Source organism: Pogona vitticeps, chromosome 4, assembly GCF_051106095.1.
Source record: "Pogona vitticeps strain Pit_001003342236 chromosome 4, PviZW2.1, whole genome shotgun sequence".
Classification (NCBI taxonomy): Eukaryota; Metazoa; Chordata; class Lepidosauria; order Squamata; family Agamidae; genus Pogona; species Pogona vitticeps.
In genome coordinates this window covers 163578359-163592829 of record NC_135786.1, presented here as the reverse complement: position 1 = coordinate 163592829, position 14471 = coordinate 163578359, and the positions used below count along the sequence as shown (strand labels likewise).

At 39.9% G+C, this 14471-nt stretch overlaps 1 protein-coding gene across 31 annotated transcripts in view; it reads right to left on the bottom strand.

The window, feature by feature from the left end:
- ATXN1 (ataxin 1) overlaps positions 1 to 14471 on the bottom strand; it is a 303188-nt gene that overhangs the window by 105274 nt on the left and 183443 nt on the right. The gene's annotated exons all lie outside the window — the stretch shown is intronic.

Genomic DNA, 14471 nt, shown 5'->3' with positions numbered 1-14471 from the left:
CTGAACTGAATGAGGGGATCTCCTTTTTACGCAGTCAGAATGTCTCAATTCGCTATGCTATGTTATACTATCAGATCATGGGCTAGTTTGACCCAGTGAATACTTTGACTGGCAGCAGACAGAAGACAGCTGAGAGCTAATACAGCAAAGGAAGCCACATGGGAAGGGTTTTATACTCTTACTCACTACATGGGTTCTTTGTTGAGTACACAGGAGTTAAGGGTTCACCCATACATAAACTGTGCATTGTCTACCCTATCTCTAGAGGCAAATGCAGATAGGACACTTTATTTTAAGAGATAGACCATAATGAAAGCTCCCAGACTACATTGCTATAATATTTTTTTCCACGCAGAGTCCAACTGTGAGGCTATTCAGAGTCATAATTATGACAATTCTATGGAGGATGGCTATGACTATTCATGCTGAATTTTTCATTTTACATTGAAAATACATTGCAAGTCTTTAAAGTTATAAGGAAATTACAAAGCCAAATAAATAAAATAGACGTTCCAACAGCTAGATAACCACTCCCAGAAACGCTTAATGCTATGGTGTAGTGCTCCCTTGTATCTTTATTTACTGGTTTTGGGTGGCTATGGAAAACATTAATATTGTTTCTATTCTAACACAGAATGAAAACAGCAATTGGTCATACCTATGCCTCAGCTCAGAATGTCAGCTTCTATTTGAGTCTATGTTCACTTTATTTAGTGTCTTATTAACCAATATAAACTTCCTTTCTCCAGTGGATAGGGTAATGGACTTTGGTTTCAGGAGTTTTGAGTATGAATCCCTGCACACCCATGGAAACTCACTGGGAGTGTGGAACTGGTAAAATTATTCCCTAAATATCTCACCTTGAAACCCCTATTAGGACTGCTAGATGTTGCGTCCAACTTGACAACACATATTTATTTATTTATTTATTTATTTATTTATTTATTTATTTATTTATTTATTTATTTATTTATTTATTTATTTATTGGACTTATATACCGCCCCATAGCGCTACAAGCACTCTCCGGGCGGTTTACAATTTTTAATTATACAGGCTACACATTGCCCCCCCAGCAAGCTGGGTACTCATTTTACCGACCTCGGAAGGATGGAAGGCTGAGTCAACCTTGAGCCGGCTACCTGGGATTTGAACCCCAGGTCGTGAGCACAGTTTTAGCTTGCAGTACAGCGTTTTAACCACTGCGCCACAAGGCTCTTTCATAACGTAGCGTATCATAACGTAGCGTAACATAGACTTCCTAACAATCTGTAAAGAGTGATTAAAATAGTGACTAAATATCCTTAGAACCTAGCAGGAAAGCCCCATGGAAAATGGCAAAGGACATTACAGTGGTGTCTTGCTTGATGACGTTAATTCGTTCCAGCGAAATCGCTGTAGAGTGAAAACGTCGTCAAACGAAATTAAAAAACCCATTGAAACGCACTGAAAACCATTCAATGCGTTCCAATGGGCTGAATACTTGCTCGTCCAGTGAAGATCCTCCATACAGCGGCCATTTTCGGTGCCTGTAAAGTGAGGAATGCATCCTAGAAAACAGTGGGAGGCCATTTTCTTCAGCCGGTGGCCATTCTGAAACCCGACGATCAGCTGTTTGCTGATCATCGTAAAGCGAAAATCGGTTCCCAAAGCAGGGAACCGATCCTCGCACAGCGAAAAAACTCCATTTAAAACATTGTTTTGCGATTGCAAAAGCGGTCGCAAAAATGTCAACATAAAGCGGATTCGTCGTACAGATATGATGGTGTGTATAAGACAATTTCCTGGGCCAATTTGTTCCTTATCTTATTAAACCTATTCCACAAGGAACAGACATGAGGTCTTACAATGAAAGTCAGAGCTGACTCCTTTCAGGACAAATCTGCTTTTTATAACATTAATCTAAATATTTGCACATTTCCCTTTATAAAATTATCATCCCAGGGCAAATAATTGCAAGGCCATACTATATGTTACAGATAAGCCATTAGGAACTAAAACCATGTTACTGTTCTGGATGTCATTCCAGTAGACCTTCGTGACAAGGAAGTCCATGTTTATGTCCCCCAAACCAATCACAAAACAAAGAAAACATTTTTTTTCAAAATATGGAAGGTATGCGAAGCTCCTGCTGCAACAAAAAGATCCCTTCAGCACTTAAGGAATTCCCTCTTCTAATTACATGTTCTCTGTAATGTATGGTCTAATCCTCATTCCCTCTTTGAAAAATGTTGTCTGGCTGTCCAATTTGCGGCCAAAATAAAGTGAAAAATTTGATTCCCCAAAAGACAAATACACTTGCTGACAGGCCACTTCTCAAACTGGCTCATCTAGAAAAATAGTTGCTGACCAGTACAGTGGACCCTCGGCTTACAGAATTAATCCATATTGGAATGATGGCTGCAGGTCGAGTCTCCATTGACCTACAATGCATTGAAAACCGGCTGTTTTTGTTCCATTTTGGGGTTTTTTTCTGGTCTGTAGTTCGATTCTCTGGCTGCAAGTCGAACCTAAATTTTCTTGCCAGAGAAATCTGTAACTCGAAAAGTCTGTAAGTGGAGCTGTCTGTAAGTCGAGGATCCACTGTACAGTATAAGCTTAAAATTGCAACAAAAGCTAAATCCTACAAAGGTCTAATGGAGTTCCACACTTCCTTAACATGTCACTCAGCAACTCAGCAATGTAACTCAGTAGAATATGGTTTAAATTGTTATATGTGGGTTTCAGGATGATTTATTAAGTAGGTGTGGGCAAAATGCAGTTCTCCAAATGTTAGTCTGAACTCCCTGTCATGCCTTACTACTGGCTGGACTTGCCAGATGTGCTGTGAGTCGTAGAGTAACATCTAGAGGGCCTCCCTTTGCAGACAAGTACTAAAGGAGTTTAACATGTAGGATGGGGACAGTGTGCAGCATTTCTGCAAGTTACCCATTTAAAAGCCACCAGAGGATGAGCAGAACTACTATATTTGATCTGGAAGATAAATTCCATGCATAGTACCCCACTTGCTTCAAGAAATTATTTGCAGCCCCCAAAATTTTTCACCTCTTCGTTTTGTTTGTACAATACTTTCTCCATCCTGGGGATACTCTATAATTTGGTTGTTCCAACTCAACAAGTGCTAATAAAAATGCTCTTAGGAATGCTGCTTCTGCTTCATTATTCATACTATTCCTTCACTAATCCTTCATTTACTTTTAAACACTAGTTCACTTCCTCTTAGCATGAAATAAGCCTTGGACAGGTTCACTCATGTTTTGAGTGAGATGAACAGGAGATGAAGCTACGCTTTTCCAAGTGTGTATTAGGTGCCATTTCAAACATTTTCAGCATTTATAAAATGATATCAGAAGGAGGAAATGAACATTCCTTAACAGTTTAAAATATGTGCTTGATAATTATACATTTGTGTCCTAAGCAGAGATCTCTACACTGCCAACCACTTATTCTTAAATTGCACTATACCGTATTGGCAGAAACTCCCAGGGTTCTCTCCACATCTTGCTGAAGCCAATTGTAAATATGCCTAGATTTACCAAATAAGTGCTGAAAGGTAAAGACACCCAAATCTACCAGAGAGTTAAGTTCAATTAAGCTAATATACCGTATTGACGCCCTCATTCTAAATAACAGAGTAAGAGACAGCTCTTCTCCAAAATATGACACAAAACAAATAAGACAGCACTTATTGTGTCGATGACTTTTCAGTTGCCTCAGGGTTTGGAGGCAGAGCCCTTCTCTGGTACTGCAAAATATGGGAAGGGACAAAGTGAATGCTCCATTGCATTGTACAGATTGTATCATTCAGAGCTAAGACCCTTCTAAGACCTCTGTAACATGCAGATAACTGAGATAGCAGCAGAGGTGGTGTGATCTCTCTCTCTTTTTTTTTTTTTTTTGTTATCAAAATAAACAGAGTTCCAGAATTGTTCAAGCTTCAGACACAAAGACTGGAATCCTGTTGAGGTCTGAACAACTTACTGTGGCTAACTGCAGCTAACTGACAAGGTGCTGGGACATATCTGAGGGAGCAACCAGAACAGCATATAGCTCGCTATTTGGTTTGCTTTTGGTGCATTTTGGTTTTCCCCTATTTTCCAGTGACAACATATGTTTTAACCTCCATAATAATTAAACCAGCATACCAAGTCAAGATAAAACTCATCCATTTCCATGTTTTACTGTTTCTGACCTTTCCGGGGAAAAACACATCCAGAGATAATCTGCTACATTTATAAGATTGTCTGAAATAATGTTCCAGAAATCAAAGATTCATAACAAATGTACCTAAGTTAAAATGTTATCTATCTGTTCTTGCAAATCCTTCTTTTCTGGAAGCATGCAGCTTAGCTCCCAGAAGGCTGTGAAAAAATAATAAAATAATTGGCATGTTTCTGCTGCATCATCCTTCCTCACTCCACGATGGATCCCCTGCTTCTTATGCACTGTTTGCATGCAGCTTTGCAAACCAGTCTCAATTGTCTGCAAACAGGCTTTCCCCCAGATTGCAACTTTTACCTAGGGAATTGTGCACTGTCATCTCTCTCAGGCTAAAACACACCCAATGGCAGCAGCAGACTTCTTTCTCCCAAAACAACTGGGTGAAAAAATGTCTGCACATTTTCCCTGTACAGTGATGCCTTGACTTACGAATGTCATGACATATGACCATTTCGAGTTATGACCAGCTCCAGCTGCAAAAATTTGCTTCTACTTGCGACTGGAGCTTCGAGTTATAACCAGAAAAAAAAAGGCAGGGAAAAGGCGGGGACTTCAAATTGCTAACCGTTGGTGGCGAAGAGGCTGCTTCTTTGTAGCTCTTTCGCCCCAGCGGTTAGAGAGTGTGCAATTGGAGGAGGCTTTGGAGTGCCTAGTAAAGAGCTGCTTTTTACTTTTTAAAAATTGTTCTGGGTGGATTTTGCAGTGTGGTTTTGGGCTGGGTGGTGGGATTATGTTTCTATGCTGTGATGAGTCTTGCAGGGTTTGTTTGTTTTTTGTCCCTCCCCCCATTTCCGATGGGTCATGCTGGGTTTGTTTTTTGGTGTGTGTCCCCCCAGTTTCTGATGGGTCTTGCAGGGTTTGTTTGCTTTTTGGCGTTTCCCCCCCATTTCTGATGGGTCTTGCATGTGTTTTTTTGTTTTGTTTTTTGTTTTTTTGTGATTTTCCCCCCTTTGGCCGGAATGGATTAATTGCATTTCAATGCATTCCTATGGGAAATGATGCTTCGATTTACGACCATTTCAAGTTATGACTGGAGTTCTGGAACCAATTAACTTCGTAAATCGAGGCACCACTGTATCCCCCTTTCTACAAGGGCTACAGACTCACTTAAAAAAAAAAACAGGACAGCATGTCCATAATCTGGGTAAAATACAGCCAAACAGGATATATTGCAACCTAACCATGTTATATATTTGTAGGACATTTTGTTAGATTGTGCCAAGTGTTGCTTAAAGGAGGTTATTGCTTGCTTCATTTAAAAATAAAAACTTAACCAAGCTGCAATCAAAATATTCCAAATACAAAAAACAATAAAATAATAACTTTGTTTCCCCAGTCCCCAGTACCACTACTTGGAAGTACTGTAATTCTGTTTGATTTAGAAGAACTGGAAATCAATAGTTCATGTTAATAGTAATTTTATCTCTACTGATGATTTACGGTCACATATAATATCATGAATACAGGTTTATGTATTCACCTCCCAGAGTAGTGTGAATTCACTAACTGGGTAGTACTGTATATAAAATAAATACATAAATCAAGGAAGAACTAAACAAATCTAGAATGTAATGTAATGTAATGAAGAACAAGATAATTCATTCTTGGGTAAATAGTATACAATGATAGCTAAAATAACCAGTGCTTGAACTGCAACAATTCTTTTAGCTCAACTTCAAAGTGAAGTGTAAATGACAAAGTTCAAAGATCCTCTTGCTGTTTTACTACATGCAACAACATGTAATTCTGTTCAACAATGATTATTCTGTGTCGAGTACTTCCTTCTCAACACCCCACCCATCCATCAATCAAGGTCTTGAATTTAAACACTAGATTCATAAGGAAAAAAGAGGTAATAAAATGCACAGCTGGCTTCTGCACCTTATTAACTAACTAACCCACATCAAAAGGTGTTTCCCTCTAGCACTTCAACAGGTAATCATTTGATTTACTGCCAAGTACTGTTCTTAATGCCTGGTGCTCTATGTTGAAGCAACTGAAATTTTTGCTTGTAGGCAAATACAGTCTAAGTAACACAAATACTAGCTAATGGTGGCTGTATTTTACAAAGCAAAACACATTTTTAACTGGTCCAGTTATAGTTGTGTTTTTTATTAAGGACCGCAAATGGATATAAAGCTTACTTGCTCCCTTAACACTGATACTTTCTACAGAAGACTGCTTTAGAACTCAAACCCATGGGCGAGAAAGCAGCATGAAGAGGCTAATTTTGACTTGAGAAATCAGAAAAGAAAAATTATGCAGCCTCTTTTCAGCCCACATCTTTCGCTTTGACTCAACTCACAGCAAAGCCAATTCTTGCTTCTTAAACAAACAAAATAAAATCCCACACTATGTATATTTTGAACCACAAGTATGTAATGTATAGTTTGAGCCTTATTATGCAAAGAAACATTAAGCTTTTATCCCTTGCGTTATTTGATGTCTTAAAAGGCAGACAAATGCATCATTTATTTTTATACCACAGAAACATTCGTACAATCGTATTAGAATCAAGCAGACCCTAAACAATAATCCAGCAGAGCTTTGTTACATTTATTCTGAAAAGAGAGAGAGAAAAGAGTTGTGCAGGAAAATAATGCAATACAGGTAACACTTCAGAAATACAGTATATTTAAATCCTATCCAGGCATTCTGCCTTTGTGAAAAAATTACCATGCTAGGAAAGAGAATGAGGTTCAGCCACAGTAGCTCTGCCTCTTCACTGTCATGTTCACTGGCTTCTCACAAATTGGAAGGAGGAAGCCTGGAGCAGGGAACCTTCTTTTCTGGTAGGCTCTCTTGAGTGATTCAGATCCTTGGAAAAATCAGGTTTCTTCACTGACAGGGGAGCCATGGCTTCGGAAACAACTCCTTGAACACATGGAGTGCAACAGAGATGTGGAGGGAGAGGAGCTAGTCTGTGTGGCCTGTTTCCCTTTCTGTGCTGATTTTCGTATGCTTCTTGGCTTCGGGCAAAAGTTTTAAAACCTCCATGACACTGAGCAGCTATTGCCTCAACAGTCTTCTTATTCAGACCAGTCAAATAGTGAACAATAAACAAAAGTGCATATACATTAACAGACATATACATTTTTTAAAAAAAGGAAATGGACTCTAACCTCCACTGATCAAAGGATACAACTGCATGCACCAAAAAGAGAAAAAAAAGAAAATCTTCCACTTCTTGCCAAATAGCACAAATTGGCAAGGCATACACACCACCTTTTCAAGGAATTCTTAATAATCCAAGATCCCAGTGACTGGAACTATTTATTTAGGTGTATCAGTTCTCCTTCCCATCCCCAGCTCGGTCTACTTGATTGCTGACTTGCCATTTTTTACTCTTTGAACTCCTATCTTGACTGAAATTATCAGTGTGCTTGGATCAGATACAAAAATTCTCAGTATCAGCAGTGCCAGCTGTGATTCCCAAGCAAATGACCACTTCCTTTTCCAGAAAAATTATGAAGTACTTTAAGGCAGTGGTCCCCAACCTTGGGCCTCCAGATGTTCTTTGACAACGGCTCCCAGAAGCTTTTACCATCAACTCTGCTGGCCAGGATTTCTGGGAGTTGAAGTCCAAGAACATCTGGAGGCCCAAGGTTGGGGACCATTGCTTTAAGGGATTACCTGTATTTTTCCTTGTATAAAATACCCCCATGTATAAGACGCCCCCACTTTTCTAATCCAAAATTAAGAAATCTAAGTGGGGTTTAGCAAGCGTAGGGGGAAAGGGATAAAAGCCCCGCAGGATCACTTTGATCCCTGTTTTCCCTTCCACTTGTTTTTGTTCTCTCCTCAGCTTACTTCCGTGTATAAGACGACCCTCAATTTTTATTCTAAAGTTTTTAGACAAAAGTATAGTCTTATACACAGAAAAATACGGTAGCTACATACATTAAGGAAACTGAATAGAGTGGCCAATTTTTGTTAACTATCTCTACTTTACTCTCCTCATTGAAAACATGAGGGTGGACAAGGGAGAGCAAAGCAGTGAGAGAAAAGTATCAATTATTACAGATGAAGGAATCTGACAGTGGCCTACATCTACTAAAAGATAATTGAAGGGAACTCCCCCCTTCTTTTCTCCAACTGCCCAAGGCAGCCCACATACCACATGATAAAGTGTTTCTTTTGGGGAGCACACAGTTGCTCCACCAAACACAGGGACAAAGACACTTTTCTTCTATAGATTTATTTTTCAATTAATTTATCTTAAAATCTAAGCAAATGGCATTTTAAACAAGAAAAGTGCACAGAACGAATTAGGCAAAGGAAGCAAATTCTTAACATTGTAATTACTCAGGTTCCTGTTTTGTGGCTTCTCTTTTGACGTACAACTAGCTGGTTATTTTCTTGAACACCGGTTTGTGACCACATGAACTGTCAAGTTGAGAAGTTTTATTACTCACTACAATGCTCATTTATAGAATCAATTCATTACTACAGAGCAGAACACCTGGCACATGGAATATCAGTGTCTAGTGGTTTATTGATGGTTCTCTAGTCTTGGCCCACAGTTCTCTACTCTTGGTCTACAGCATCCAGGCTCAAAGACACACAATCAGCAGACTAAAGGCTCTTGTTAGTCAGTGAGGAACCTAAATTTTGGGAGCCCTGAAGCCTGAACTGTTTAGGGGGACCCTTTGCAACCAGTAACAAGGTCTGAGTAGCCAGTGTTATCTTCTTCAATGGGGTTGTTCCACAACAAATCACCACTTCTGGGGCTCCTCTGGGGTTAAGGGCCCTGAAGCTTAAGCCTCATTAGTTTCCTAGTACAGTGGTCCTTTGACTTACGAACTTTATCCGTAATGGAATGGTGTTCATAAGTCAAAAAGTTCGTAAGTCGAGGCAGCATTTCCCATAGGAATGCATTGAAACCTGATTAATTTGTTCCAGCTGTTTTTTGTTTTTTGTTCAAAGCATGGGTTGTAAATCAAAGCATTCATTCCCATAGGAACTGATGCAAAACTGGTTAATCCGTCCACTACGGGGAGAATTTTTTAACCTAAGATTATTTAGGTTTTTAAAAGGGCAGGAAAGGAGGGAGACAGAGAGAGAGAAGACAATGGGGGAGGGAGAGAGTTTGGAGTCTAAAACACACGCTAGCTAAACCAACACATTTTAAACCCACACATTTTACACCAACACATTTTAAACCAAGCCAGCACAGACCCTTGCAGAAACTTTTCTGATTTGCAAGGGAAGCATGTAGAAACCATTGCAAAAGCACAGAAAACAAATGAAGCAGATCAGAAATGCAAAGAGAACAAAGCAAAAAAGCAAGAGAAGCATGCATGAACCATTGCAAAAGCACAGAAAACAAATGGAACAGATCAGAAATGCAAAGAGAACAAAGGGACAAGGTCAGAAATGCACAGAAATCAAAGGAAAAACCAAGGGAAGCATGCAGGAACCATTGCAAAAACAAACAAAGCAGATCAGAAATGCAAAGAGAACAAAGCAAAAAGCATGCAAGACACATTGAAAATGGGGGGACCCCAAAAGCAACCAAACCCCCCAAGAACCATCAGAAATGGGAAAAAACACTCTAAAAAGGAACCAACCCCCCCCATCGGAAATGGGAGGAACCAAAAAACAAACACCCCCCCAAGACCCATCACAGCACTGAAAAATAAATCCCCAGCTGAAAACCACGCTGCAAAAATACCCATAACAGTTTTTAAAAAGTATAAAGCAGTGTGGTTGTTGTGGGTTTTCTGGGCTCTTTGACTGTGTTCTGAAGGTTGTTCTTCCTGATGTTTCGCTAGTCTCTGTGGCCAGCATCTTCAGAGGACTGGAGTAGGAACTCTGTCTTCCACTGCCATGTTTGGTCAAATTCATGTTGGTAGCTTTGATGACACTGTCCAACCATCTCATCCTCTGTCATCCCCTTCTCCTCTTGCCTTCACACTTTCCCAATATCAGAACGTTTTCCAGGGAGTCTTCTCTTCTCATGAGATGGCCAAAGTATTGGAGCCTCAGCTTCAGGATATGTCCTTCCAGTGAGCACTCAGGGTTGATTTCCTTCAAAATGGATAGGTTTGTCCTCCCAGTCCAGGGGAATCTCAAGTGTTTCCTCCAGCACCACAATTCAAAAGCATCAGTTCTTTGGCGGTCAGCCTTCTTGATGGTCCAGCTCTCACTTCCCTACCTTGCTACTGAAAAAACCATAGCTTTGAGACCTTTGTCGGCAAGGTGATGTCTCTTTTTTTTAAGATGCTGCCAAGGTTTGTCATCGCTTTCCTCCCAAGAAGCAGGCGACTTTTAATTCCGTGGCTGCAGTCACCATATGCAGTGATTATGGGGCCCAAGAAAGTAAAATCTGTCACTGCCTCCATATCTTCCCCTTCTATTTGCCAGGAGGTGATGGGACCAGTGGCCATGATCTTAGGTTTTTTTTTTTTTTTCTGATGTTGAGCTTCAGACCGTTTTTTGCACTCTCCTCTTTCACCCTCATTAAGAGGTTCTTTAATTCCTCCTCACTTTCTGCCATCAGAGTGGTATCATCTGCATATTGGAGGTTGTTGATATTTCTTCCGGCAGTCTTAATTCCGGTTTGGGATTCCTCCAGTCCTGCCTTTCGCGTGATGTATTCTGCATATAAGTTAAATAAGCTGAGGGACAATACACAACCCTGTCACACTCCTTTCCCAAGTTTGAACCAACCAGTTGTTCCATATCCATTACTAACTGTTGCTTCCTGTCCCACATATAGATTTCTCAGGAGGTAGATAAGGTGATCAGGCACTCTCATTTCTTTAAGAACTTGCCATAGTTTGTTGTGGTCCACACAGTCAAAGGCTTTTGCATAGTCAATGAAGCAGAAGTAGATGTTTTTCTGGAACTCTCTGGCTTTCTTCATATTAGTAATTTGGTCTCTAATTCCTCTGCCCCTTTGAAATCCAGCCTGTACTTCTGGGAGTTCTCGGTACACATACTGCTAAGGCCTGCCTTGTAGGATTTTGAACATAACCTTGCTAGCGTGTGAAATTAGTGCAATTGTATGGTAGTTGGAGCATTCTTTGGCACTGCCCTTCTTTGGGATTGGGATATAGACTGATCTTTTCCAATCCCCTGACCACTGGTGAGTTTTCCAAATTTGCTGGTAGATGATATGATTATGTTATGTTAAACAATTAAACCCATGAATAGTGCATTCATTCTTGTCTCTGTCTTTTATGCCAGCTGAGCAAACTTGTGGGAAAGGAGAGTATCAGAAGTGTAGGTCTACAAGAATGTTGTGGGTCTGCTATGCCTAACTGTTCACATTAACTGTAGAGAATCCACCAACTTTCTTTCCAAGACTTTACACTTCAAAATCATTTTGTGTATGCTATGAACTGATCCACGTTAAAAGCTACCTACTTCACAAAGCACACTGACATCTCCAATCACACTTCAAGTTTGAGGGGGGGAAACCTACTTTATTAAGTCTCATTGGGTTTTACAAAAGTGCTGCCTCTCTCTTTTTATTACAATTGACAGCAAATCTCTTGGAAATGATTTGTCAGAAATTTAGTTTAAATTACTTTATAACTAGCCATTTTTGAAATGCATTTACTTTGTTGCAAACTAAAGATGACAGTGTATTCGCGAAGATGACAGGCTTTTATCTTTCTCGTTTAAAAAGTAAATAATCAGTATTAAAACAAACCAAAAACCTTTTACAGTGTAATTTCACAGTTTAAACTTTGTCTATATTCCACTGGCCATTCAGAAAATATTTTCAGACCAGGATGGTCAGTACTATGAGCTGTGCTCTAAATTTTACCATCTCATGATTCTGAGATACACTTAGGGTAATTTCATTTTCTTGTTGTGATTTACTAGTTTTCTTGTTGACAATGCAAACTACAAAGGATGCAGAATGATTTCGCATTCCCTTGCTAACTTTAATATCCCACAGTCATAACTTTGTTGGTCTTTTTTTCTTTTTAATGCAAGAAAAGAAAAGGAAAGGAATAATGAAACAGCAAGCTCTTCATTTCATTGTTATATTGTGATACACAGATATAATAATTTGTCCTATTGCTATGAACTACTGAACAGTTATACCGACCCAGCAGCATACTAATGCCTAAAGAGGACACCAAAGATATATGCTTCATATTCAGAAGTATATATTCTCCATTAAAGAGAGCAGGATGGAAAGACAGATGAAGAATAACAATGCACCAGGAATGCATAAAAGTGTGAAGCAAAATAAATATGGAAAACATCTGTAAGGAAGTTCCCTATCCATGGAATACCAGTTCCTATTCCTTTTCTGTTCCCAATACCTAAATCTGATGCATACCCACACACAAAAATTCCACAACAAGAGCTGCTAATGTTCAGGAAGCATTTGTACTGCCTGCTTTCTATCTCGGTATCTTTGCTGAAATAGCAGTATGTACCTGACAACTCTCTAAATAACCAAAGCGGTGGAGTGCGGAAGTAGAGAACAGTATTCTTTGAGCTTCTAATCCCTACTACTATTACTGCTGTATGTTAACCAAGCATCTGTATCACACATAAATGCACTCTAGTGTGCATTCAAGAAGATAGCCATAATCTACAGGACTTTGTTATAGTTCCTCCATTTTTAGACAGTCATGACCTAACAGGCCATAAGATCCTAGAATTCTATCCACAAGCCTCCCTTCTCTGCTTTATCTGTTCTGGTCCTCAGAGCTGAGCTCTCTTTTCAGGCCAGTGTATACCAATCTTCAATTCTGGAGGATTTTTAAAATTAAGATTTCAGACTATATACTGAAGCTCTTTTATATTATTTTGCTACTCTCTGACAAGGTTTCTTCCATTACTTAGTAAAGTGGTCAAATACTGAGAGCTCATGTCTAATTTTACTTACTAGGGGGGTTCGGGTGGCAAGGTGATGGTTATATATCTCTCTTAATTTCATTTTGTATAAAGTGATTGGTGTGATTTTTTAAAGGCTTTTATATCCTTCAGTGCCACCGGCTAATTTAGAATTTCTTTCTTAACTTCAGTGTCTTAAAAGAGCCAGACAGTACACTGATGGTGACACATCTTGTCCAATGTCTTTCACTATTATCTAATATTATGTGATTCTATTTAAATAACGTATTGTTATCTTTCTGGTCATTGACCATAATAATAATTATTAATAATAAACTAGTTTTCAATATTATCTAATGGAGAGGTAGAGGATCATTGGCTTGCTCTTTTTCTGTATTTTAGGGGTGCTCCAATTTTAATTAACAGTGTTAATCAGGTCCTACATTTATGGTACAAGGGAACACTGGGCAAAAGGCCTGAGGACATGTGGGCTGAACTGGCCTGCAGATATATGGCCTATGGAATGGACTATGCACCTGTGGAATGGACAGGCAATGGAAAGGCATTGAAGAGAAGTTGGGTTACTTACCTGTAACCATGGTTCTTCCAGTGGTCATTCTGTGAATTCACACAATAAGGGGTTAAGTCAGCGCTTGCGCTGGTCCTCTCGGAAGATTCTGGAGCTCTGCAAAAGAAACAATGTTTGTACTGAGTATACTGCGCATGCTCCGCCCGCCCAATCCTCAGTTCCATTTATCCGCCAGAGACAAGAGATGTCATGGTAGAAAAATTGTACAGTGACGGATAGTGGGGAGGACGGGCGGGTTTGTGTGAATTCACAGAATGACCACTGGAAGAACCATGGTTACAGGTAAGTAACCCAACTTTCTTCTGCGTGGTCTTCTGTGAATGCACACAATAAGGGGTGATTAACAAGCTAGCTTACCGGATGGATGGTGGGACGTCACTGCAGGGCAGAGGCGAGGACTGCTCTCCCAAATTGTGTCTCCTTTCTGGCTCTCACATCCAACCTATAGTGGGAGATGAAGGTTGAGACTGTCGACCATGTAGCAGTTCTGCATATGTCGGGGAGATCAACCCCACGCAGGAGAGCTGTGGAAGAGGCCACTGCTCGTGTAGAGTGGGCACGTAAACCGTCAGGAGGAGGCCTGTGTTGTAGTTCATATGCTAACGATATTGTGGAGACTAACCAACGAGAGATTGATGGAGGAGAAGCAGGGAGTCCTCGTTTGTGACCGAAGTAACAAAGAAAAAGCTTTGGAGACAGTCTGAAGTCCTCGGTTCGTGCAACATAATAGGAGAGTGCCCTCTTGACGTCCAAGGAATGGAGCATGCGCTCTGTTTCATTGGCTGGTTGTGGAAAGAAAGTGGGAAGAATCAAGGGCTGTTTCAGGTGGAAGTCCGAGACAACCTTGGGTAAAAACGA